General features: G+C 33.1%; 1 long non-coding RNA gene across 1 annotated transcript; it reads left to right on the top strand.

The window, feature by feature from the left end:
- The first annotated feature begins 19 nt into the window (after positions 1 to 19).
- On the top strand, positions 20 to 493 carry LOC113473782. The gene is made up of 2 exons (XR_003395654.1): positions 20 to 85; positions 382 to 493. It is a non-coding gene; the product is annotated as an uncharacterized LOC113473782 (long non-coding RNA).
- The last annotated feature ends 9 nt before the right edge of the window (positions 494 to 502 follow it).

Raw genomic sequence — 502 nt, 5'->3', positions numbered from 1 at the left:
ATTGTTCCACTGATCATTCCAGGATGTGACTACATTTCCCGGTAATTGTGATCTTCCTATGATCATGGAATCATTATCAAACCAGGTAAGATCATATTTTTTACAATTTTCATAACTGCAAGAAGGTGGTCATTTTTTCAGCAAGGGTATTCATTGATGTAGGTAGGTACATACCTGCCTCGTGCCTCTAAAGATTATTAGGACCCAAGTTATGTAGCTAGATTGGAGCCACTTTTAAATTACTGAATAATGTTATAAAATTTATTAATATTACACTCTAATAAATATAAATTATTATCTATTGTTCTCCACAACTATCTATTATTAATACATTCAAATATTAAGTTAATATGTACTTTAATCACACTTTATTGTTTCCAGGGCACCACATATCAAGTAGGAGACATTGTGTCTCTGGTGGATGATGACTACAATGTTTACTATTGCATGATTCGGGCTCTCTTGATGGACAAGTTCTGTGAGAAAAGTGCAGTCATAACAT

This window comes from Diaphorina citri, unplaced genomic scaffold, assembly GCF_000475195.1.
Source record: "Diaphorina citri unplaced genomic scaffold, Diaci psyllid genome assembly version 1.1 scaffold93368, whole genome shotgun sequence".
Classification (NCBI taxonomy): domain Eukaryota; kingdom Metazoa; phylum Arthropoda; class Insecta; order Hemiptera; family Psyllidae; genus Diaphorina; species Diaphorina citri.
The sequence above is the reverse complement of the archived record's forward strand: the minus strand, read 5'-3'. Positions and strand labels throughout refer to the sequence as shown.